The sequence below is a fragment of the Mauremys reevesii genome, linkage group 6, assembly GCF_016161935.1.
Source record: "Mauremys reevesii isolate NIE-2019 linkage group 6, ASM1616193v1, whole genome shotgun sequence".
In the NCBI taxonomy this organism is placed as follows: domain Eukaryota; kingdom Metazoa; phylum Chordata; order Testudines; family Geoemydidae; genus Mauremys; species Mauremys reevesii.
This window is the reverse complement of record NC_052628.1, coordinates 71,908,918-71,935,974: the sequence shown is the minus strand read 5'-3', so window position 1 is coordinate 71,935,974 and position 27,057 is coordinate 71,908,918. Positions and strand designations below refer to the sequence as shown.

Below are 27,057 nucleotides of genomic sequence, written 5' to 3'. Positions count from 1 at the left end.
GGGGAAGGTACCCGCAGGCGAGGGCAGCACGCGGAGCCCTCTGCCCCTGCTATCCCTCAGGGACCACAAGGACATGGTGCCGGCCGCTTCTGGGAGCGGCATGGGGCCAGGGCAGGCAGGGAGCCTGACTTAGCCTCTTGGCGCCACGGGGGTGGCAATCCCATGGCTGGATCCAAAGCCCTGATGGGCCAGATCCGGTCCACGGGCTGTAGTTTGCCCACCCCTGGACTAGATGATCATGATGGTCCCTTCTGGCCTTAAAAGTCTGTGAGTCTCTGTGACTTAAGTGACCGACTCTACAGTGCAAATGACAAATCTGTGAATATTCATAGCAACTTGTCTATGAGTCAACCATCAACTAAAATTGTATGTGTGAACTAAGGCTGTGACTCAGCTGTGCTCCGAGATCTCATCTCTTGTTGACACCTGTGGAACTGGGGGGTCTTCCCCACATCACAGGATCAGGTCACTTTTCAGTAATGACAAATAACTAATACATTCATAAATATCACAGATACTATCAAATAGGGCTAAAATTGATTTGATTTTTTTTGCAATGAATCATTCAATCCCCAACCGTGGCTACCCATGGCTTCACAGTTTTAAGTGAGACAGAATTCAGATCTCTCTTCTCCCAAAGCCCAGGTACTTTATCACCTGTTGCAGTAATAGGGCTTCAGGCACACACTTCAGCAGTTCTATCATTTCATCCATAAGAAGGGGTGAAGCATATACACGTTTGTTAGCACGTTAGAACAGAGCATGAGTACTAAGCTATTTACCCATTTCAAATTCAACTATATATTATTATTTTTGAAAGAACACTTTTCCCCTACTCAACACTTAATTAGTATGCTCCTCATGAGCAAAGGGAATAAAGAAAAGCCTGTTTAGATTAAAGCTGATGGTTAAAGTAAGAGAATTGATATCACATGCTTTGCTTTTTCTCTTAAAATTACACACAGGCTAGAGGATTATGAAAAAAGGAAAATATATATTTTTATTCAAAACAGCTCTAGAATCAATGTGTTCAATGACGATAACAAAATAATCCATTAGACAGATACAATGACTGTTCCTAAATGAAAATCTGTGGATGATTGTAATGATCAATCTCTCTTACCCTTTAGGTTCCTAAATTCCTCTTGACCAAATAGCGGCATCTTTAATAGCCTTGTGAGTATGTTACAGTATGAAAAAAGTGGTTCCTGGATGAAGTGAATCACTTGACAAGGGGACTGTGTGTCATTTTGGAAAATCATGAACATTAGAATTATTCTCTGAATTCCTAGGCAGCTGAATCTTCATTTGCTACAACATATTATTACAGAAAAAAACCTGTACCAATTATATAACTTCACATTCGTTCATGTGACTATCAAAATAACCTATGTACTGAAAGTAAGAGTTAAAATACCTCCTCTTCTTGTTTTCCATACATATTTGCCAGTATAAATATACTTTATAATTTTACAAATTATAATATTTATATTAAAGCTTTCAGTCTGCAAATCGTTACGATTTAACATGGCAAAACAGTTGCTATGTTTTGGTTCCATCTTTAAATCCTTTTTTGGGGTAATGAAAATCATCTAAAATAAGTGACTGCAAATAATACAAACAACACATTTATTTAGAAAAATAAACTGAAAATGCTGTTTGTTTGTCTTTTACATTTCTCCATGAAGCATAGATAAATGGTTATAAAAATTACTATATGTCAAATACATATTACAAATGACTTTTTTCTTTAATATTTTCTAGGAGCATACTGTCAATGTCCAGCAGGAACATTCTGGGTGTATAGTTCAATAGGTTCAATCTCTTGGCTGTTACTATGATATAAAATGAATTTCATTAAAAAAAATATTAGATCCCTTTTTAAATCCACTTTATCACGTTGATGCTTTTTTCACATACATATTTTTTTAATCTTAAGAAGGACTATTTTCCTGTGGGGAGAAATCCTCACTGTAAGAGAGCATTCCTTTTCTTCAGCTTTTTACTTTTTAATTCCTTTTGGAGCCCCTGCAAGATACAGCTTGTTGCGGTCTAAAATCTCATGGGGCCATCTGTGCAAATGATGGCACACATCATTACCCTGAATGGAAGTGACAGTGCAAATATTAGAAGTGCATTGAGATGCACTCTGTAACAGCTAATTTTTTTTCTTCAGATTTGGGTGGAGAACAGGAGACAACATTCTTTCAAGCATTTTAGCATCACTGATGCTCCGTTCTTCTATGGCTTTGAATATGTACAAGGGATGGCAGAGGTCTTCTTTCCCCACAAATAGCAATATTCCTCTGTTGTAGTACATACATTGCTTTTCCTGCAATCACTTAAGTGCTTCATGTTTCCTTTTGGCTACATATTTAAATATTTTTTGGATGCTGGCTGGACCGCATGAAAAACTGATTTATTGTTTGTTACTCTAATTGCTCAGTACTGAACTCCTGAAGTGTCAGGCTTGGAGACAGTTGTTTCTGTAATGGGGCAAGGTATTTAGTCCACTTTATTCTTCTTTCCGAGTGAGTAGAATTTAAGGCTGTGGCTTTTGTCAGGGCTCAGCTCATAGCTGTCAGATCTGAGGCAGATGGTTTCATGCAGATTACACCAGTAATTAGTTGTGCTCTGACTCTAAGGGCTTCCATGCTCCAAGGAGGGTCAGGTTACTTTCATCAGAGCTGGCCTGCAAGAAGTCACAATGATGAATCCAACATCAAAGAAATAACTGATATGCCTCCAAATGTAGATATTCCTTCCAGCCTGAAGGAGCTGTCAAAGAGAAAACAAAACAGAAAACAAAACTTTAAAGACACATAGTTATCAACAAATAAAAACCATAATATGGAAGAGTTTCATTTAACATTTTCATTTAATTAAGAGTCCACATAATTCCAAATTCTTAAAGCACTGGGTTGTTTGATGATTGTACATCCCTACTGATATAGAACCAGATCCCCCGTCGGTGTAAATGGGTTTAAATTTGTGCCTCCCCATTACCCCCTCCTACCCCCACCCCGAGGAGCTTGCTGCTCCCCACCACCCTGGCCCCAAGAGCTTTCTCTTTCCCGTTCCCTGGCAGGAGCTTGCTCTTCCCTCCCCACAACCCCAGCAGGAACTCCCTTTATCCCCCTCCCCCGCCCTAGGAAGGAGTTCGCTCTTCCCTGCCTTTGCAATCCCAGGATCGGAGGAGTTCTGGGACCTTGACAATTATTGGGGGGCCTGTGCCCTTGCTTGTTCCCCCTTGTGCATGCCCCTGAAACCAATGACAATATTTTACATGCCCAGAACATAAATGAGAAGCTTTGAAAGTAGTGTAGTGAGAGGGTAACAGAATGCCCTCTTCAACTATAGTGCATTTAAAAAAAACAAACCCTTAATATTGAAAATTAAGAAGCAAAAATCTGTGATCTTTATTGAAAAGAAAACTTGAAATATTTTAGAGTACCGCTCAGAAGTCAAACTAAATTTAGGAAGGAGTCCAACTCCTGCTTCTTAAAATTTAGCTTTGGTACAAAGTTAGGATTTTAAAAAGATCTATTAAATAATCCATCATGGTGGTCCTTTTTTCCCAGGCTTGTTTCCATGATAATGTACGGCTGTACATGTCATGAGAAAGAATGATCTGCGAGCAGTGCAGTCTGCATTTACACCTACATTTACCTTTGTATCACTGAACCAACTAGAACACCTCCTATCTTACTGACTCTCTAATATTAAGCCTGATACTGATTCAGTGGACCTAAGAGGCCCAGCTCAATTATTAGTGTTTTCTGTAAAACCATGAATATTACAGTGTTTAGAAATCTGCTATTACTTTGTTGAAACATTTTGTATGAGTAGACCTTCAAAGGGAATTTCAAATGCCCCAAAGATAGTTTTATCAGGCTGTTTTCTTGTTGTAGAGATTTCCCCCATGCATGGTTCCTTCTATGGGAAACAAGTCTAATGGAAAAAATAGTTCAAGTGAGTTGGCAGTTTTTCAAAGAGACATTATTAAGGGCACAAGAGCAAACTATCCCACTGCACAGGCAAGAGACCACCCTGGCTTGATCTGAAACTCAAAAAAGAGTCCCACGAAAAGTAGAAACTAGGGCAAATTACAAAGGATGAATATAAACGAATAACACAAGTATGTAGGGACAAAATTAGAAAGGCCAAGGCACAAAGCGAGATCAAACTAGCTAGAGACATAAAGGGTAACAAGAAAACATTCTACAAATACATTAAAAGCAAGAGGAAGACCAAGGACAGGGGACACCCTTTACTCAATGAGGGAGAAAAAACAATAACAGAAAATGTGGAAATGGCAGAAGTGCTGACTGACTTTTTTGTTTCAGTTTTCAGCAAAAAGTTTAGTAGCAACTGGACATCTAACTTAATGAATGCCAGTGAAAATGAAGTAGGATCAGAGGATAAAATAGGGAAAGAACAAGTTAATATTACTTAGACAAGTTAGATGTCTTCAAGTCACCAGGGCCTAATGAAATACATCCTAGAATACTTAAGAAGCTGCCTGAGGAGATATCTGAGCCATTAGCGATTATCTTTGAAAAGTCATGGAAGATGAGATAGATTCCAGAGGACTAAAAAAGGGCAAATATAGTGCCAATCTATAAAAAGGGGAATTAGGACAACCCAGGGAATTACAGACCAGTCAGTTTAACTTCAGTACCTGGAAAGATAATGGAGCAAATAACTAGGCAATCATATTGCAAACACCTAGAAGTTAATAAGGTAATAAGTAACAGTCACCATGGATTTGTCAAGAACAAATCATATCAAACCAACCTGATGGCTTTCTTTGACAAGATAACAAGTCTTGATTTTAGTAAGGCTTTTGATACGGTCTCTCATGACCTTGTCATAAACAAACTAGGGAAATACAACCTAGATGGAGCTACAATAAGGCGGGTGCATAACTGGTTGGAAAAATGTTACCAGAGAAAAGTTATCAGTGGTTCACAGTCAAGCTGGAAAAGCATATCAAGTGGGGTCCTGCAGGGATCAGGTCTGTTCAATATCTTCATCAATGATTTAGATAATCGCACAGAGACTGCACTCAAAGTTTGTGGTTGATTCCAAGATGGGGGGGAGGGATAGGATTAGTTTGTGGATGATAGCAAGTGCTTTGGGGGATAGGATTAAAATTCAAAATGATCTGGACAAACTAGAGAAATGGTCTGAAGTAAATAGGATGAAATTAAATAAGGACAAATGCAAAGTACTCCACTTAGGATGGAACAATCAGTTGCACACATACAAAATGGGAAATGATAAGTTTTCAAGAACATAAAAAGCTGTTACAAAGAGGAGGGAGAAAAATTGTTCTCTAACTTCTGAGGATAGGACAAGAAGCAACGGGTGGTTTAGGTTGGGCATTAGAAGAAACTTCCTAACTATGAGGGTGGTTAAGCACTAGAATAAATTGCTTAGGGAGGCTGTCGAATCTCTGTTAGTAGAGATTTTTAAAAGCAGGTTAGACAATCACCTGTCACAGATGGTCTAGATAGTACTTAGTCCTGCCTGAGTGCAGAAAACTGAACTAGAAGACCTCTTGAAGTCTCTTCCAATCCTACAATTCTATGATTCTCTTAATGTCCCCACAACACTCAGGTGCCTTACAACTAGCCTGCCGGATACACTGGAGCTAGCAATGTTACTCCATGTGCCAATCAAAGGAGGGCACTGAAGAGTAATATAAATATAGTTTCAACTTGTCCCTCCCATTTCCCTGGGCTGAGCATGCCAATTGTGCTGTGATCCCAGCTCATGGAGCAAGGAAATAGATATTTATTCACATTTAATATTTATACTCCAGTAGCAACTAGCTGCAATTGGGATCTGTTGTGCTAAGCACCTTGAAGACATAATTGCTGGTTTTGCCACTTCTTTGAATAACTGCTACCCGAACCACTTCCCTTTGCCAGAAAATCTAATGTCAAATGTAACCAACTTTAAAATATCAATCATATATATTACATTTTTTCTTTAGATACTGTCCAACTTACTTATGGTTTGTCAAAATTGCAGCACACAGCTGAATTCTGCTAAATTTGAGATTTTGAAGTTATCAATGTCAGAAAACAGCAATAAAACCACAGAAACATCATGGCAGAATGATATCAAAGAATATATATGCTATGCCACTTTATATGACAGAAACATAGTGGGAACTAGCACATAGTTGAAACAAGCAGCAACAATATCTGCGAGGAGCTTCCAGTCTTGCCCATGGACAGAAAGGAAATGAGATGTAGTTACTGGTATTGGAACATCCACTCAGAGTGTCTCGAATCCCTTGTTGGCAGGTGTCCTAAATGCTGAGACCTTAGAAATAAATCAAATCTCTCCTGTTACATACCAGAGGCACAGATTAGCAATGTAGTTTCTTTAGAGAAAATGTATAATCCAAAATAATCTTCAGATTTGTACTCTACATACTCAATTTATGGCAATTGACTGCAGCTGACGTAATGTGGCACATTTAGAGGGAGGCTATACTATATAATTATGGCGTAATGGGTGTTCGGTCTTTGTTTCTCAGTAACGTCCATCTTAGAAGTGCTCAAATGTATTTATAGTTAAAGAAGGTTGAAAAAAACTGCAAACTCAGCATGGGCTCTGAAAGTCAACCTGGGGTTCTTCATGGTCCCACATTATCATAAATAATGAAGATTCTGCAATTGAAACTTAGCTGAAAAGTCTATTATGTACAGCGTCAGAATAGAAGAATCCCTATCACTTCGCCATAGCTACATTGATTCTGCATTGGTTAAGGGGAGAAAAACAAAAACGAATAACTTCCTTTTGTTACTAAAGCAAGGACTTAAACTCAGAATATTCACAGTGAGCATATCAGTAATACTCCAGTTTCACACAGTCATTTTCCTCATCATAACCATATATTAAACTTTGTAGCAGACCTTGTTTACCTCTCCAATTTTTGCATCCTTCCACTCCAGAGACTAGATGCTAAAACACTGTTACTCTCCTGAAGTTTTTGAGCCAGGTTTTATCCCCAGCATTGATCTAGCAAACAAAAACAAGAAATGACTGGTGATATCTTTTCATCAGATGATGAGGTAATGGGGACAGAGAAAGACTAGTGTTGGCACAGTATAAACAGAAACAGTCATTTCCCTACATCTGAGATCTAGGGGTCAATCACTTCAATTCTACTGAAAGACAAAGCAAGGCTACACCTGGTATTTGATGCATTGTTGCAATATAATCATTTTGACAGGTACTAGAGAAAACTGCTAGCATTTCACTGTAGGATTAATGTGGGTGTATAGCAACATAGGAATTGCCATATCGGATGACACAACAGTGGCCCATGTCCAGTATTTTGCCTCTCACAGAAATAGTATAATGGACAATTATGGTATAATTTGTCTTTAGGGGAGGTTTCATCCTAATTCCAGATAGTCAGGACTTGGTTTGCATGCTGAATCAAAGGTTTATATCCCATTTAAATCTGTAGTGCTATCTCATAGAAATATGTAACTCTTTTTGGCCTCAACTACACCTTATGGCAATGAGTTCCTCAGGCTAATATTGCATTGTGAAAAAATACACTGTGGTGGCAATGTCCCTGGATTGTGCTGCACACTGGTCCAACAAGATGGAAATTCCACAACCAATTCATCTAAATTTATACATGAAGGGTTTAATCAATTCAATACAAACATGAATCATTTTATCAGTACTGTCTGTCAGTATGCAGTCCTTCCTCAAACTTATTCAGAACACTGAATTCCTTTATGAGTGATATCAAAATCACTTTTTTTTGGACATGCAGTCTCTCTATATATCTAAATTCATATCCATGTGAAACATGAAAGGTCTATTCGTATTCTCCTAGCAGCATTTGTTATCTTGGATGTCAACGTACACTGCATGATTCATTCCCAGGGCACAGCTGAATACTTTGATACCTTCACATGATGTCTTAAAAATTGGTCTCTTTGTGACTGATGGTCTCCATAACAAAAACAAATCTTTTGTATGCTAATATGGGATCTCCCATACAAAACACAGTTTTGCAATGTTCTGAAACACACAGAAACCAGGTGGGGTGAACATCCCCACATTATTTTAAAATAATAAATATTACATACAAAAGAGCTGTATTAACATTAACAGACTATTAAGTTGAAAAGTGAAGCATTCAAAAATTAGGAAATGATAGAATTAAGGTTGCTTGTGCAATTTTTCCTTCACAACTGTCTTGTAAGGTAAGAAATTTGTATTATCCTGAATTTACAGATGGGGAAATGAGGCAGAGTGAGTGAGTTTAGGACAAAAATTTGGAAAAACATCCACTAATTTGGGGGATCTCAGTGATTAGCTGCCCACTTTGAGACATGTAACATCTAATTTTACAAGTTCTTACCATTTGGGGGGATGTATATATTCAAAGCACTGCATTAAATTAATTAATTCCACAATAGCCCTGTTAAGTAGTTGGTAAGTATTATGACCCATACCTGTCAATATCCTGATATAGGGTAAAGCGTAAACTTTAGAGATGCATAACTGCATAAAAGTACCTAAAGACACAAAGAGAAATTTAAATAAATATACAGAGAGATACAGAGGTAGGGGACGGGGAGGGCAGAGCTAGTGAGGGGTATATAGAGAGACTATATCATTATATTCCCTCTCTCTGCATTCCCCTACCAGCACCTCCATTTCAACCGTTTCCTTCCACTAGCATTTCATTCCAAAAGACCCCACCCCAAAGAAACCAATTACATTCTAATACGTACCCTCTAAAACCCTCCTGAGTTTCATTCTTGACCTCCCTCCCCCATTTCAATTTAAAACACACACATACCCTCCTCATTTTTACTCAAAATTATATTAAATGTAAACATATTGAAAGACGGGCAGTTGGAATATGTCCAGTATTTAGTCATTTTAGTAGTGCATCGTTCTGTTACCAGCTTTCCTCTCAAACTACAATATAGAGTGTTGTATAGATAGCTTTTAATAAGATGATGTAATAAGGGGAAAATAACCTATAAGGGTACTAATTAAAAAATTTTCTAAATAGTAAATGAACACTGATTTAAAATATAGTATAAACAGTCACTTATACTTAACGAGAGAGGATATTCATTCAAGTCCCCAGTTTACAGTATTTAATATTAAAATCCCCTTTAGTAACCACAAGCTGCATGTTCAGGTCACTTAAAACACAAGCAATGTAATTTGGAATTATAATTAATAACTATTTCATATGTGGGTTATTCAGGTAAGTAGAACCAAAACTGTTTGTTGGTGAAAAATGCAGATTCCATAACAGAAATGTTTAATGAATTTGTGTTGGATTTGCTGAACTGTTTATGACCAAACAAAAACAAACAAAAAAGTTCAGAAAAGTCAAAATGTTTCATTTCATTTAATTATTAAAATGAAACATTTCAAGTGTTCAGTTTAACATGGCTTTTTGTTTGAAAATTTCCTTCCATTTTGTTTTAAAATGTTAAAAATGCTCAAAATCAAACTGAAACATTTCATTTCAGTTCAAAATGTTTCATTTGACCCAAAATTAATTTTTAATTTTTTTTGATTTGCTGAAAATTTCAAAAAATTTCTTTTGAACCTGAAATAAAAAATAAAATATTATAATAATGATAATAGAATAATAGAATAATAATAATAATCCATTATCTGCACAGCTCTAATTGTGGATACAGAAAAGGAATGTAGAAGTGGTTCCAATTAGTTTTTAACAATTTAAAACCCTGAAAAATATTGAGTAAATATTTTCCAGGCATTTCTACATTCTGTTGACATCTTTCTGGACACACTGTTATGTTTCAAAAATACAGATATTTAGATCCAGGTCTAAGTTGTGCTATTTGGATTTTTTCTTATTCCTTTGAAATGAAATCTATGTGTATACTAAAGCTTAATTCTTCTTTCAATTGAAGTTAGTCAGCTGGCTTTTGCTTTTTTTGTTCTTGCTGTCCATTTGTAATTCTTTCATCTTCATTTAGGTCACAAACATATTTTCTTGCTATTCAGGGTTTGGAAATTTGTCATTATACCTTGGTTCCTTTTTTTAAATACAAATGGTGGTTTAGAGTACACCACCCCCAATAACAGGAGTAGAGGGTGCAGAAGGATAGGGTGCCTCAGTCTCCAACAGCCATAAGGTCTCACCCTATCCCATGAGGCTAAGGCCCATTAGCAAAATCACAGGCCTTTTACCTATGGGATCCATTCATTTTATCCTTTTTACCTCACTGGAAAGAAGCTGAAAGTTGCGACAAATTCACAACTTAAGAAAAATACTTCAGCTAGGTACCAAGCACATTCCTACTTAATGCACTGTGGCTTGAAGGTGCTGTGAGGAAGGTGAAAAAACTCCCCTGGGCCTCTGCCAACTGTCCCTAAGGGTGAAAAAATTCCTTCCTGACCTCCAGATGGGTGATCAGCTAGACCTACATCATCTGTCAGGCTGGAGTCCCATTCCTAGTTAAGGGTGGGGTTGCTGAAACAGAGCTGAAAGAGGGTCCACATGGTCCTTGCTCCAGATTAAATCCTGGAAACTGGGGAATGTTGGTCGATCAGCACCCCTACCCCCACCCCAATTGGCCAACGGGTGTCAGAGACTCTGGGTAGGAGGAGCTACTTGGCGTCATTCAGCAAGTGTCTCCTCTCTTGCTGCTGGGGATTTACCCCTTCGCCGCTGGCCCAGTCAAGTTCCCTCACCCATTGAGATGGAGAGGTGGCATTTTTACTTCGTGCTTCTCCATCATTCAGACTTTATAAACTAATATTATCACATCCATGTTCAGCAGTGTGTTACTGTGTTCAAACATTTGTCTCCCATCCTAAACCAAGATTAACATTCAAATGTCTGCAAAACTGAATGTTAACAACTCCATTCCCACACCTTTCTGTAAAGCAATTATATTGATTTTTCAAGCTACTCTCTTTCAGAACATGCTTTTACTTCTAGTAATTTTCCAGTAGTAATTACTCAGAGAATCAGTCTGACTTTTTGAACCTGTAAATAATCAGTATACCAACATGAAATCAATTAGAATACACATTATCTTCATTAAAATGGTTTTGCTTATAACCTTGAACTATGATATAAAACATTTCAAAATCTAAAATTAACTCTTAATAATTTTTGACTGCTTTCTTTATTCGCTGTAATCCATAATGTTTGCAGGTAGGTGACACTTATTATCACTGCATCAACAATAATATTGCTCTTATTCTATTTCTTTTAATGATTTTTGGTTTTATTTTACTACAGCACTGACGACGCCAGCGTTTTTTCTGGAAATTCAGATATTTCAATAGAGCTATACCAATTTACACTAGCTGAGAATAAGGCTCATTGTCTTTAATGAATCCAGAGAGCATATGAAGAAAGGATTAGTAAAATACAGTATATCATGTTTTGTAACTGAAGTCTACTGCTTAAATGATGTCAAGTATCAGAGGGGTAGCCGTGTTAGTCTGGATCTGTAAAAGCAGCAAAGAGTCTTGTGGCACCTTATAGACTAACAGACGTTTTGGAGCATGAGCTTTCGTGGGTGAATACCCACTTCGTCGGATGCATGTAGTGGAAATCTCGAGGGGCAGGTATATATAAGCAAGCAAGAAGCAGGCTAGAGATAATGAGGTTAGTTCAATCAGGGAGGATGGGGCCCTCTTCTAGCAGCTGAGGTGTGAAAACCAAGGGAGGAGAAACTGGTTTTGTAGTTGGCAAGCCATTCACAGTCTTTGTTTAATCCTGAGCTGATGGTGTCAAATTTGCAGATGAACTGAAGCTCAGCAGTTTCAAAAAAACTTCAGGACCAGACTTCAAAGAAGGGTGGAGGCATTTGAAAATAAAGTTCTTATGACCTTCTCCTGAGCATTATGTTATATGCAGCTTTTCTTATCTAAGGATACCAGATCCATCACAATGGGACACTATTTAGTGAAATTAATTGTCCTGTCACCTTTTATTGGTTCATGAGGAGAGATGATTTACCAGTTCCTTCTCTTCCTGTTTTGTATAGCTGACATGTAGATTACCAAAAACTATGGAATGTTTCAAATGCATCTTCTCTTTCAGAAAAATTGGATGATTCAAAAACAGGACAATCTTATGGCTAAAGACTGCTGCAGTGCTCGCTCTTTCTTGCCTTGTACCTAGACTTGTATCTAACTAGAGCTGGGTGAAATTATTAAAGAAAACTTTTTTTCATTAAAAGCAGCATAATGTCAAAACTAATTTTTTTTCATTAAATATCATTTCCAATGTAATTTTCAAAAAAAAATTCAAAGCAAAACAATTCAGGGTAAATTGGCCCCACATTTTATATTTTTTCTTTTACTTTCTTTTCTTAGAAAAGTAGGAAAAAGTTAGAGTGGAAGAAAGTAACACTTGCATTATTAAATTTTAATTTATGTTGCTTTTTTAAACATTCTCTCTTTTTAAGTGAGATATAACATAGCAATGATTTGTTTCTTACCATTTGGAAGATACTCAAAAAAAGTGAGGAAGTGTATATCTGTGTGTAAGTCATACCTTTCATACTTTGATACTGTTTTCCAGTTGGCAAAAATGGGGAGAAAAAGGTTTTTCTACACTTTTTTTTTAAAATTTTTCCTTATTTACTCATTTCCCAACATGAACATTTCAATTAACTATTTTTCTTTGAAAAATTCCAGTGGAAAAAATTACCAAAGATGGGAGGGCTAAATTCAAAGCTGGTGTCAGTACTACTTTCACTAACTTCAGTTTGAGTTTACCAATATTGACTTCAGTATTACCTAGGGGCATGAGGACAATGTATAGGCTTGTGTATTTAGAAATATATGAGTGTATTTAGTTAGTGTGGCAGTCAAAAAAGTTATTCGCACAAGGTTTCAGGATAAGCAATCATGAGGTTGTATTCAGAATGTGATAATTCATAACAATACATTAGAATTTATACATATTTAAGTTATACAATATTTACAGATACCACCCAGGACTCATTATAGATGCAAAAGGAACCTGCAAAAGGAACTATATTACATTGATCCAAGAGGTGCTTATTTATTTATTTTTGTTACATAGAATAAGGGGATTTTCTGATGGCTAAATTCAAATAAAGTGGCTTTTTCAATACATTTTGAAGTATTCATGAGATTAATTGCCTTCATGAGAAAATCAAAATAGAACTTTGTGATGGGGCAGAGCAGGGGCCAGCTCAGGCCAAGGCCCCTAGGCTTCACTGAACACTGACGAATGCGTAGCTGGGAACCAGTCTGGCTCATCTGTGTGTTAGTATTAAAATGGGCATTAGATTTATAGAGATGTATTTAGTATTTCACTTTATGAAATGCTTGAGAGTTGCTGCATGCATTAATCTCACTTACAATATTTGTATCCTATTCTATAAGGTAGTATTTAAGTGTTTGCTTTGTAACTGGAAACCCCCACAGTCAAGAGAAATGCATTACTAAGTGTGAAATGCAAGTTTATCACAAGAGGTGTCATCTCCTCCCCAACTAAAGAACACCTATAGACACCAGATGAACCATTGTGGAACACCAGTGGACAAAAGACTTTGTTGATTGCTCCTTCCACAGTTATTAAGAGGAGACATGCACAAACCCTTGTCCCATCACAGTTTGAACTCTGGGGTAAGAGAATAAAAATTCCTGACCAGAAACAACTGTATCATTCTGCTGTTTGGAATTTGAAGAGGGCAATATTTCTAAGCTTAAGGAAGGGATCCCCAAGCTTCTAGCCTGAGTTAGTCCTAGAAGACATAAAGAACTTGCATATTACAGCAGCTTCTATTACCTATTACTTAAGACTGTAACTCATTTGTGAGTGTATATTTACCTGTTTTAACCTATAAATAACTCTCATTTCTTTTTCCTAGTTAATAACTCTTTAGTTAGTTTATTACAGGATTGGCTACAAGTGTTGTCTTTGGTGAGAGATCTCAGGTACAATTGACCTGGGATAAGTAACTGGTCCTTTGGGACTGGGAGTAATCTGAATATTGATGTGATTTTTGGTATAAGGGATCATCTATCACAAAGGCAGTCTTGCCTGGGTGGCAAGATAGCCTGGCATGCCCAAGGGCACTATCTGTAACTCCATGTTAACGCTGTTACAGTGCCTGGCTGGCAAAATCTAATTATAGAACACAACCAACTTGGGGTTTGTGCCTTCGTCTGTAACAGTCTGCCCTGAAGTTGACATTCACGTTCATGAGCCACTCCAGAGAGCCTGACAAACTTACTAAACATCAGAACACAAATTCACTGGTACTGTTGCCCCCTTTTGACCGAAGCAGCTAGTCCAGTTCAGGGCCCTATGGATATGCCAGCTGGGAGTAGAAATCGGTGATAGGTATTTATTTGATGCAGTTGTGTTTATTTACAAAGAACATATCAAGTTCTGTCTCTCTTATCACAGACGGAATCAAATAGCAAGAAACAACTTTTTTTTCCTCACAGCACCTATGTACTTTGTTGCATGTCTTGGGAGGAGCATCCTCTCTGAAGAGAATTGATTAGCACCAGATAAGGTTGCCTGTGGCTCTGACATGTGCCTGTGAAAGGAGATTCTGGTTTATCTGTGGGATGTACTGTTATTAGAACACTCTTTTCAGCCTGCACACATGACCCAACAACCTCTTCCCAGGTTTCTTCCAGGGTCACCCACCATGCTTCTAGCTGCTCCTTCAGTCTCGCTTTCTCTCTGATTATGTCTAAAATACAGCTGCTACATCAGCACAGCTATAGCCCTGCAGCTTCCTACATCGATGGAAGGGGGTATTCCATTAATGTACGCAATCCACCTCTCTGAGAGATGTTAGCTAGATCAATGGAGTAATGCTTCCATTGACCTAGCTGCAACTACAGTGGAGGTTAGGTCAACCTAACTATGGTGCTCAGGGAGCAAAATTTTTCACAGCCCTGAGCAACATAGCTAGGTTGACCCACGTTTTAGGTGTAGATCAGGCCTCAGTCTTTCCCAGTTTTTGTCTGTTCCATCTTTCCCCACACACCTACCAAAAACAATACTCAGCCAAAAGCTTTTGGGCAGGTTTATGTACTCCTTTTGTCTTAGGTGGTGAGCTTATGGTTATGTTAACTGAAAGGTTAGTTCACAAATATTAATCTCAATGGGGTTTTAACTCAACCCATAACACATATTCACCCATATCATAACATTACATGCCATAGATAACCAGAATTTCTTTTCACAGGCACATCTCGGGTATGTCTTCACTACCAGACAGATCAGCGAGCAGCAATCGATCCAGCGGGGATCGATTTATTGCGTGTAGTCTAGACACGATAAATCGATCCCTGAGCGCTCTCCTGTCGACTCCTGTACACCAGCTCGGCGAAAGGTGCAGGCAGAGTCAATGGGGGAGTGGCAGCAGTCGACTCACCATAGTGAAGACACCGCAGTAAGTAGATCTAAGTACCTTGGCTTCAGCTACGTTATTCACATAACTGAAGTTGCATAACTTAGGGTATGTCTTCACTACCCGCCGGATCGGCGGGTAGCAATCGAATTCTCGGAGTTCGATATGGCGTCTCATCTGGCGCGATATATGGGGAGCCTCCGTCGACTCCGAACTCCACCACCGAATGGCGGTGGCGGAGGACGGGTAAGTAACTCGAACTAAGGTAGTTCGACTTCAGCTATGCTATTCGCGTAGCTGAAGTTGCATACCTTAGTTCGACCCCCACCCCTAGTGTAGACCAGGCCTCAGATCAATCCCGCCCCCGCCAAGTGTAGACCAGGCCTCAGAGTTACAGTCAGCCTTATCTGGTGCTAACCAATTCTCTGAAGAGAGGATGCTCCTCCCAAGACATGCAACAGAGTACAATGAATAAATTAATTGGGAATGCATGCATTGGCTATTAAAGTTATTTTATTCTTAGATACTTAAAATGACACAAATTGTTTGGAAACAGTTCATACCAGAGTACAACTTCCAGCTGACAAGTGAAACCTTTTCTTGTTCAGCCTGGAGCCAGGCTGGATGGTGGAGAACTGAACTGGCAGCCCCTCAGTTGCCTATTTTTAAAAGATGTGTATGGGTGAAAAAAGCCATGTGTGAAATAATGTAGCTACCATTATTTCTGCTCATTTTGACATTTACTGATCTTTCATCTATTTCATATCTCTCTGCCATGCGTCAAGCAATTGAACTGCCTTGTAGGACCACACCCATCTTTCAAGCCAATAAAACTTAGCAAAACATCAGAAGATATTTGTAAAATTCTTTGGCTCACCCTGTTTACAGATTTCCCTATCTAGGGATGAAAACATTTATGTTTCCAACTGACAGCATTTTGTTTGTTAACAAACGTTTTACAGGATTCAACTTCTTCCTTTATTCTCTGCCACAAATATTTTGCCACTGAGGATTAAATATGAATTTGACTGCCAGAACTGATATGGAGATTCCTGAAGTAACACTACTTTTGCATTAAACTCTTCCCCCCAAACATGCTAATGTGACAGGAAGGTAAAAATCACAATGACTTTTTGCACTGTATAAGTAATGAAACAATATTGCAGCACTGAATAAAAGAGACAGATACCAAAGCCATATGCTTGCTTAAACATTTTCCCATAAAAATAATTGCTCTGATTCTACAGAGTGCTCTGGCTGCTTTATATCACTTTAGTTGTGCAAAATAGCCCTTATGCTAGTGGATTTGGCCACTAAAGGGTGCTGTGCCTGCTGAGAGAAATCCTCCGGTGCTGGAGAGCTGGTGGAATGGCTTTACACCAGACGCTCCTTTCAGGTGCTGACACAGGGAGTAAAGATGACAAAAAGGGGTCATGTCCAGGTTTCCTTTATGCCCAGCTGATCCTTGGCTGCTGGAGCAGCACATAGGTGCCTTTGGTAGCTGCTGCAAGATAGAAGAGCCTTTGAACTTGCAACAGAGACCAAGCCAGCATTTGGCAGTCTCAGGATGAAGGCCAGGGAAAGAGGCTTAGAGCTGCCTTTCATGTCTTGCTCTAGATTTGTGCTCAGCTCTTCTCAGCCTGCCTAGAAGATCCAGTCTCTCTAGTTTGGGGTCATTTGGACATAAAGGGTTTTATTACTATTATTGTTGTTCCATTATATTCTGATGCTCTGTGTTATATTTTTACTGAAGATGGGTTCATGCTGCAAAAACCTGATCTACATCCAAATTTCACATCCCAGCATTAAGTTATATTCCATCTTGGGGGCGTGGTGTGCTCCATTATGAAGATACAGATTGTTTATAATATTCAGATTTGGTTTGGTTTGGATTTTGAAGCCTCCCTCTCCCAAAGTTTAGGGGTGTTCAGATCCAGCACCATCTCTTTCTCTCACCCGCTTTTTTAAAATATTGGATATCTATGACCTGCACTGCATTTACTTGCTCTAAGAAAATCACAAAAATGCAGGTCTTGGCTTAACAGCGATGTTGGAGGACAGTACTTTGGAAACATCTGGATATTTTTGCTTTCTTTAAATGAGATCTCTGACCTCTAAAAATGAGTACCCCATTCCAACCTTGCTGTTTCTCTAGTGAAGTTGCATTAATGCCTGTATGAGAAAGGAGCAACCCTTGAATCGTTAATTGATGGAGACACAATCTTATGCCCTTTTTGTGGCTTTGAAACATATGGTCTCAAGCACTGGTAAGAAGAGTTCACTTCTCCAAAAGACTAATTTTTTCCCCTACCACATGGGTCAGCAAACAGTTTAGAAGGCCAGAATACCTTTTGATGGTACTTCTGAGATTTCTCACTAAAGAGCAATAGCCCTGTTTTTCTAGCATCAGTATTTATTAAAGAGAAAGGTCAATAATCAAGTTTGTGTCTGTGTGTATAACTGAAACTTTATATATTTTGTTTTTGTCTAGGAGTATAAATATAACATATATAAATAACATACATATATACAGAGATGGCCCATATTGTTGGGTGAAGGCAAGGGACAGTGCCACACGCCTGACCAGGCCACAGTAGCTGCTGGCCAATGGAAGTCCTCCTTGGTAGAGGCCACCATGAGTTAACTCCTATTGCGACTTTCAAATGCTGGGACTGGTGGGTTGATGAGGACTGACCTACAGAACAGCAGTAGGTGAAGATAAACCTCTATGAACCACTGCAAATTTGTCATCAGCCCAGCATCAGAAAAAGGGGTTAGATTCACAAAGAAATCTGGGCATGTTTACAAGGCCTAGGAGTTGTCTGATGTGGCACCTCTGTGTGGGACTGTCCCCCAGGAAATGTTGGTATGCTATTGATCTGAACATGAAAAGATGGGAAAGTTGTTTATAGCCTAGGGTGACTGGAGCCTTAATCCCTGTCCCCATGTTTCACTGCTTCCAGGACCAGTTGCATTTAGAAGCTATCTTAAGGTTCAATAAAGTTGCAACCACTTGGCCAAAAATGATAATTATTGTCTCCATACTCATTGGCCCCTACCATTCACAATGGTCAGTGTGTGATTTCTAGGAATACATGTACTTCCTTACCTCGCTTTTTAATCAAACAACCTGCCCTTTATTGTAAATTGCACATCTGCAGCCAACTATCATAAAATAAACAGCTACTAGCAGTAATCATAGAGAGGAGTATGTCACAAATAAATCTATGCTCTCACTGATATAGGGAGCAAGCCCTGTTCTTTTTGTCATGAAAGTAACCCCATAACAGATCGATAGGTATTTCTTATTTTCATCTGTATCTATAGATTCTTACTGAAAACTATATGCTCACTGTCCATCTATTGCCAAGAGTTTGCAGTGTGACTAGTGGGGAAATTTGTGATTGAACATTTAGGTAAATCAGAAACTAAGTTCTGGTATAGTGTATTTACACCACTTTTCTATTCATGTACCCAAAACTTTGTTCATAGGAATAGTCATGGAAAATGATTTTTGGGTCCAAATTAATTTTTGTGACTAAATTAACTTTGTTTCAAGCAAAACTAGTAAACCTTCTTCATTGCCCAGTCACTTTATCCAAAAAAGACAGCTGAGCATCAGAAATACCAGCTTGTGGGGATTATGGTAATGTCTGTTAGGCTTAAATGTAATTTTTGGACAGGTCAGATACTTTCCTCCTACACTGTTACCAAAATTATTTAGCCAGTATGTATTCTTAAGAGAATCCATACTTATGCTAAAGCGAACCATTTCTCAGCACCCTCTATACAGAAATATATTAAAAACTGTGTGTAAGATTTTGTTCTTGGTGCACACAGAGATAAACATAGTGTTTTGCTAGGGTTTGTGAAAATAATAAACAACTGATATAACTGTTGCTAGAAACAGGTACAAATTTCTGACAACCTTGTACACCAAGTGCAAAACTGCATGGGAATGGAAATATTAGGGTAAAATGAATCAAACCAATTTGGGGAGGTTGTGCCTATATATACTATTCAGCAGAGAATTATATTTCTGGACAGTCCATGCTGTTGGTTGTACCCCAGATCGATGGAGTGATAAAATATGTAATCCCTATCTTTCTGTATTTGTGCTGAATAATTCTGATTAAAACCCTTGGGTTAATAAATTTGGTTGACTGTGATTGATGTTCTATTGATAAACGAACCAAATTTCCAAGTACAGTAATAACTGCTTCCTCTCTTGCGCATTGTCAGTGCTTATGACCAGGAAAGGCAGTTGCAAACTGAACATATAAGTAATATTAAATATAAAATTGGATGAATACACTATTCACTATGAATAACTCTGATTGTGACTGGAAGCCTGATTGTGACTCCCTTGCCATTCTAGTTTACCAAAATTTACCAATTCAACTCAGAAATATCTTGTGCATTCCTCAGGCAGATGGAATTTATTTTTCTGAATAGCCTACAATCTGGAGCTCCCAAAGAATGAATGGCAGTAGAAACAATCTGAACTAAAAACAGGACAAGTTTTACTGGAAACCTAACTGAATACATTCTGAAGTTTGAATGGTGAGGAAAAAAACTCCATAGCTGATCAGCAAAAAATTACCTGGCATCCTAGAATTGTTTTTTAGGCTCTGCAACTACATTAACAAACCAGCTCAGCCAGACTTGACATAAATTAATTTGGTAGAAAAAGGATTACAGATCTCTCTGTGGTAGGGGCTTAGCTTTTCAGACAATGTACAAAACTGTCTGCACTGACATAGTTTTTCACTGGTAAATGGCTCAGACTTATTGAAAAATAAATCAACCTACATGCATATTCTCCCTATTAGCATTTCCTTACTTTTTAAAATAAGGAAATAATCGTTGTAGATCAAAAAAGATTAATATAATAGCATAGAGATTCCTAAACTTTTGGGGCAAATGTACCAGTGACTCAGGGTGTCAGTGATTCAGATTAAGACTTTGGCTGTACTGGCCAACCTCCTTACGCCTCTGCCCCCTACAGCCAGCCTCTGTGCTGGATCTGTGGCTCCAGAGCTACGCACCACTCAGTGGAGCTTTGACTCCTGTCATTCCAGAATGTGTTAGATTGCATGAGACTGAGGTTTAGAGCAGTAGAGTTGCCAACGATAGACAGAGTATGTAGCTGAATGAGGTGGTGGTGCACAAAAGCTCTTCAAACAGGCATGCCCCAGTTTAATCATTAAGGATTAGATTCTGTTCCCCTTAATCATGTGGAGTAGAATTGGACCAGTCAAAGAGTAAGGCAATGCTCAACATAAGGTGGGGCTCAAAATCTGCTCTAAAGGCAGGAAGAAGAGCTGTCCTTGGTCCACAGGGCAAGTGGAGCGGACCATCCAACTACCAAATCTGTAATTCTTTTCATTACATTAGGAGGACAATTAATGTGAATTGATTTCTTCCCCAAATTAATCATCAACGTTTGCAATTTCTGAAATCTTTGCCAGGGCAGACTAGTTCAATGACTCAAAAATGGCTGATCAGGCTTGTTTAAAAACAAGGGTCCATGTTTATCTGGCTGTGAAATGACTCACTCGACAAAAAGGACATTCTGGCCAAAGCAAGAGAGACTCAACAGTCAAACACATATTGGTTTAACTGTTTCTAATTTTAATCTGAAAAAGGTTACTGGCAAAAATAATCTGTACATTGGTATGCATATTCAGCACAGGCCTAGAATGCCGAAAACCAGCAGTGTTCGTCTTGTCAGAAAACCATCACACAATACTGAGCCTGGAATGCTACAAGTATTTGGTTGCCAAAGGGGTTGAAAAGTCATGGTCTGCTTCAGGTTTGAAAAAATACAGCTCTATTTATTTAAACAATTCTGGTATTCAGCAATATAAGAAGATCTGCTGAAAAGGCCTGATCCAAATCAGAATAGCTGTACATATTGAATGCTCTGGGCTATTTGGAATGGAATTATGTTTGAATTGTTAAACCTACTGTGTGCACATTGAAACAGATAAGGTCCGTTCTTTTGTTGTTTCCCAAACCAGAGTTCAAAGTAAGTCTGTTTGCAGCTATCCAAAATAAGACGCAGATGGTACCCTTGCAATTTCAAACTTTTCTTCACATACTTCCTTCTATGTATGGACAGAGGGCCACAACTATTGGTAGATGAGTATTTTAAAAGTAGATTACAAAATTATATTGCTTCACCCTGTGGATAACATGAGCGATGGGGCTACCTACCTGCTACATTGATCTGTTATGATGGTTAATAGCAAGGACACTTGTCCTGTATTTGGTTTTATGTATTTTATGTTATGTATCTGTACATTCAGAAATGGTTTGCTCTTGTGGTACTATCCCCAAATGATTAGAAGCAGTGAATACTGGAGCATGCTAAACAGAGCTAGTCAAACCTTAGAAAGTCTATAAGGTTAGTTAAGCCACAGAACTTTTAGATGTTTATCCAAAGATTTTCAGGTCTCTGACTTCTCTTCTCACTTCTTGGCACCCCGTCTTCTATCCTACTCACCCCCAACATGGTCCTCTTTCATATTTTCAAGATGTTCATCAAGAACCTATGTTTGCTGATATTCCATTGTGTTAGAGGATGACCCCTCACAGACAGCACTCTCTTGAAAGCACTGGAAATATCCTGTATGCTCTGGAGTTTCCATGAGTCAGATGTTGATAAATGCAAAGTAATGCACATTGGAAAACATAATCCCAACTTCACCTACAAAATGATGGGATCTATATTTGCTGTTATCACTCAAGAAAGAGATCTTGGAGCCATTGTGGATAGTTCTGTGAAAACATCTGCTCAATGTGCAGCAGCAGTCAAAAAACTAATAGAATGTTAGGAACCATTAGGAAAAGGATCGATAATGAGACAAAAAAAATATCATACTGCCGCTATATAAATCCATGGTATGACTACACTTTGAATACTATCTACAGTTCTGGTCACCCCATTTCAAAAAAAGATATATTGGAATTGGAAAATGTACAGAGAAGGGCAAAAAAAAAGATCAGGGGTATGAAAGAGCATCCATATGAGGAGAGATTACAAAAACTAGGACTTTTTCAGATTGGAAAAGAGACGACTAAGGGGGGATATGATAGAGGTCTATAAAATCATGAATGGTGTGGAGAAAGTGAATAAGGATGTGTTATTTACTCCTTCCCATAACACAAGATCCAGAGGTCACCCAATGAAATTAATAGATATCAGGTTTAAAACAAACAAAAGGAAGTACTTCTTCACACAATGCATAGTCAACCTGTGGAACTTGTTGCTGGGGGATATTGTGAAGGCCAAAATTATAACAGGGTTCAAAAAAGAATTAGATAAGTTCATGGAGGATAGGTCCATTACCAGCTATTAGCCAAGATGGTCAGGAATGCAACCCCATGCACTGGATGTCCCTAGCCTCTTACTGACAGAAGTTGGGAGTGGATGATAGGGGATGGATCACTCAATGATTACCTGTTCTGTTAATTTCCTCTGAAGCATGTGGCATTGGCCACTGTCTGAAGACAGGATACTGGGCTAGATGGATCATTGGTCTGACCCAATATGGCTGTTCTTATGTGTCCAAGAATAATAATAATAGAAGCAGTGTCATATGATTGGGTAGACTGATGCTATTACAGAATGCAATAGAATGCTGTGAATGGTACCCTTTCTGCCTTACTTTCCTTTCATTTCACAGAAGGCAAACATGTGAAAGAAAAAAAAGCAATCAAATAACAAACAAAATGAAAAATAGGATAACAAACTTCCAGTAGATGCCTTCCAGTACATTGCCTTTGGTAGAGGTAGGAAGATGAAGAAACAACTCAAAGGAATAATAATAAGAGCCTATCAAAGGGCACAAAAAAGCCTTCATGTGATAGGCTGCTACCTACCTATTAGCAGAAAGGAAGAAAACAAGCCACAGAAGATGAAATCATCTTGGATTTATCATAAACATGACATTTTCCTGTGTTCCCTCTTTTCCATTAATAGTTAACTATTTCCAGAGAGTAATTGCAAACAATGGATCAATGGAACAGATTGTAACCATCTTCATGCCTAACACAAGGATGTGGCCCTTAGAGATTGTATCTCTATATACAAGAGGATCTGTGGACTGCACGTTGGCCACGCCAGTCTAAATGACAAGGCAAGATTAAGAAATGTTAGATTAGAGTTCAGTGTGTGCCCTTTCCTTTTTATAGAGTATGGAACCTGCTGTAGGGAGTTTCTGGAGGGCTAAATACTTCAGATGGCTTCATTGGCTCATATAAAATAAAATTAAAATAAAACAAACTATACCTTGTACTGTAAACACAACAACAAAACTGGAAAGACTGTCTACCAGGCAGAATTTTTCCAGGGAGCTGGTTTGAAGACTTAGTAAAACAAAACTGTCATAAAACACAAAACAGTGTATCTGGCTCTCTCATGTATTTATAGCATTTTATTCTTTTAAATACCTTATTTTCCTCAGACTGTCAAAAGAAGGCTCAAGATTATATTATTTCAAGTGAAAAAGAAAATTGGACTGGCTTGCTTTTATTTATTTTCTATTATGTTTCATAGCGACAACAATGAAGGCTGGGACTCAAACACTAAATGCACTGGGGATGTGGAGGGTAGGGGCAAATTGGATAGTCGATCACAATAATTAGATTTGTGTGTTTCCTGTTTACAAAGAAATAATTGACCTACAAAATGTGCAAGTCTCCAGAAGTAAAAGCAAAACATTAATGGGCATGCATTGCTGAAAGTAATGATTTTAAATTGGACTTTGTAACCTGTTTATCTACGAATAGGGGATACCAAGACAAAACCAAATAGACTTAAAGTCAAACTGTGCTTTTAATAAGAAAATAAATAAGCAGCAAAAAAATGGAATTAAAAACAACCATGAAAGCTCTTGGGGCTGTAGGTGTATAAATCACTATACTTATCACAGCCATAACTAGGGTGAAAACTCATTGCCATATAACAAAATCTTCATGTGTCATGTCAAACGTGCAAAACATGTCATGGCCAGAGACAAGCTTGCCAGCTCACTTCTGAAAGCTTTCTTGCACAAAGCAGGCATTCATTTCAAGTCATCCAGTCATCCACTAATACAGAACCTCTGTGTTGAACTGTAATAAACTGTAAACTTAAACCCGTGCCTTCTTTCCGTCTCCCTTTAAAAACGTAATATAACTGTGACATTTTTTTCACAGAGGTACAAATTCTAGGCCTACTATTGTCAAACAAACTGAAGGGGAAAGATAGTGGTAGAGGCTGAATGGAGAGACCCTGAGCCACCCTGCTGGCATCAGAGCACAACCCCCAGTGCAGTGTTTGCTGGTATCCCAAACAGGAACAGCATACATCCCCCTGTGCTCTGCAGCACTTGCTGCTTAACACAGTATGAAAGGGTTCTGGGGGCCCAATCATAAGCTTAAAGGAATCCATCCCCCTCTAGTATTGGGACCAGTAGGATAGCAAACACATCACCAGATTTTTCCTTCCCTCACATCTTGGAGCTCTGCAGATCCTAGGACCAGCCTAGATACATCTGTATGTTAGGTACATCCTTACACTACTGATTTTAATGACTCACAGCAGCAGGGCAGGTAAATTTAATGACCAGCAGAGAAAGAGTTAACTTAATACACTGTTTGGGTACCAAAGCCGTGTGTGTGTGTGTGTGTGTGTGTGTGTGTGTGTGTGTGTGTGTGTGTGTGTGTGTGAGAAGAGAAGAGAAGAGAAGAGAAGAGAAGAGAAGAGAAAATATATTATCTTGTGTACAACAGGTTTTAATGGTATGGATTTACACATAATTAATTCTCAGTCTTATCATGTCATCCTCTTCTCCCCGGGTTATCCCAATGAATAGCTACCCTAAATAGGAAAGGTTCAAGAGGTGCAAGTTGATTAAACGCTAGCTGAAAGCATCAGTAGCTGATAACAGTGCAACAGCAGTACTTAAAATGTGACCTCTGCTTTAGAGGTTTTAATTGAGACACAAGTTCTTTCCCCTTGGTTTGGTAATTCCTTAATAAATCTTAGGGTAAAAGCTCTAAGAAGCAGTTTTATTTTACTGCAGTTGTCAAATCCTCCTTTGTACAACAACTAAAAATGGGCAAGCAGAAAGGTAACACAAAAAGTCCCCATTACAGGACCAGTTTGTTCTGGGTCAAACTGAGCCACCATGGAAAATACAAAGCTATAGATGAAATGTCTTTATTTGATAGGATTTTAAAATAGTCACCCATTCATTAATGCTGAATTACAGGATGAATCCTAGGGAGGTACTTATGTCACCTACTTTAGTTTAAGATAATTCATAATAATTAATCCTATTACAATAAATACCTAGGGCATTAATAATTACTGAATTATTTTAAAGTGTTGCCATTTATTTATTTTAGTTACAAAGCAATACGCCAATACATTACTCTTAGAGTACTTTCCTGATGGAGAAGACACATGACAGCATATTCAAAATCGTTCATTAAAAATTAAGGTAAGCTTTATTCATTAACGTGAACTTTCCTACAGAGACAGAAAATATAACTATCCAAAATCACGGTTGGGGAAATTTTGTAGCTAAATTCCCATGTCTACATTATATCCAGAAATCATTCTCATGCATACAAGTATTGGACACATTTCAGAGATCTTACCGAATATAAAAATACTCCACAGTGAAATTCAGTTTTAATTATCTCTACTTGTGTTAATCACTGTGTTATATAGATTGATTACCTCTTTCCAAAAGCAATTTCCTGTTAGTGTTGATGCGATGGGATGAGTTATCACAGACTCTCAGAAGCTACAGAGGTAAAAGGCCTATCTAATCATAGACTCCATCTCTGCCAATGCAGGACTGTTCCCTGCATGATATTTTCTAGTGTTTTGTTCTGTCTAGTTTTAACCAACTGAGCTTCCACCACTTTCCTAGAGGGACTATTTCACAGACTATTACATCTCACGTTCTTATTTCCACCCCATTACTTATAGTTATACCTTCATATATCAGACTAAATAATTCATCTTACTCATTGGTATTTACACACTTCTGATATACATAGTATATCATCTTCTGATATTTAAATATGTTCAAAAAAAGTTGAAAAATGTTTTTTCAACAAAATCAAAATATTTCACAAAGCATTTCAGTTTCTTCAAAATTTGGCATTTTTAAATTAAAGTTGAAAAAAATCAAACATTCGGAACATTTTAATTTTGTTTTGAGAAGAGAAATCCCATTTTCTCTCACTTTTTTTTACTCCTTTCCCTCTTTTTCCCCCCCACTGTAAAAAAAAGGAGGGTAGCGTGATCTATAGATTATGTAATAATTATATTGACTACTTAAGCATTCCCCCACTTCTTTGAGGGTTGACAGGTTCTTGTCCCAAGATCAGGCCTAGTATTATTAAAATTGCTAGATAGTTGGGAACCCCAATGTGTAAAATTGCAACAATCACAATATAGAAACTCTTCTATATTTCCAAATACATTTAAGAAGAGTGACAAACACCACAACTCAGTAAGTGAGATAGACAGCCTACAGAAAGTACATCTGCACAGCCATATACTCACACTGTCCCTTGCAGGATGATCTGAAATGTTAGCCATTATCTTCCTCATCACCATCACCAACACCAATGACTGTCATTC

At 38.1% G+C, this 27,057-nt stretch overlaps 1 long non-coding RNA gene across 1 annotated transcript; it reads right to left on the bottom strand.

The window, feature by feature from the left end:
* Positions 1–1,041: 1,041 nt before the first annotated feature.
* On the bottom strand, positions 1,042–27,057 carry LOC120408514. Its single transcript, XR_005600747.1, has 4 exons — positions 26,980–27,057; positions 8,499–8,561; positions 6,942–7,038; positions 1,042–2,778 (listed from the first exon to the last, which is right to left on the bottom strand). It is a non-coding gene; the product is annotated as an uncharacterized LOC120408514 (long non-coding RNA).